Consider the following 690-nt stretch of genomic DNA (forward strand, 5'->3'; position numbering starts at 1 on the left):
GTAGGCAGCGTGCCCAACAGCGGTGCCTCCCGTTGCCTACCGCCCGGGCGCCGGGGCCGCCTGCTGAGCGTAGGGTAGGCGGCGTGCCCAACAGCAGTGCCTCCCGTTGCCTACCGCCCGGGGGCCGGGGCCGCCTGCTCTAGAATACTTTAGCTCCCCTTCAGATCACTTCAGGTAACTATAGCTCCCCTTTAGCTCGCTTAAGATTACTTTATACAACTTTAGCTCCCATAAGCTTGCTTTAAGTAACTTTAGCTTCCCTTCAGCTTGCTTGAGGTAACTTTAGCTTCCCTTCAGCTAGCTCTAGATAACTTAAGCTACACTTTAGCTCGCTTCAGAATACTTTTGCTCCCCTTCAGCTCGGTTTAGGTTACTTCAGCTACACTTGAGTTTGCTTAAGATTACTTTAGCTCCACTTTAGCTTGCTTTAGGTAACTTAAGCTTCCCTTCAGTTCGCTTTATACAACTTTAGCTCCCCTTTAGCTTGCTTTAAGTAACTTTAGCTCCCCTTCAGCTCGCTCTAGATAACTTAAGCTCCCCTTTAGCTTGCTTCAGGTTACTTTAGCTCCTCTTCAGCTTGCTTTAGGTAACTTTAGCTCCCCTGCAGCTCGCTCTAGATAACTTTAGCTCCCCTTTAGCCTGCTTTAAGTAACTTTAGCTGCCCTTTAGCTCGCTCTATACAACTTTAGC

Source organism: Frankliniella occidentalis, unplaced genomic scaffold (genome assembly GCF_000697945.3).
Source record: "Frankliniella occidentalis isolate FOCC.00 unplaced genomic scaffold, Focc_3.1 Scaffold56, whole genome shotgun sequence".
Taxonomy (NCBI): domain Eukaryota; kingdom Metazoa; phylum Arthropoda; class Insecta; order Thysanoptera; family Thripidae; genus Frankliniella; species Frankliniella occidentalis.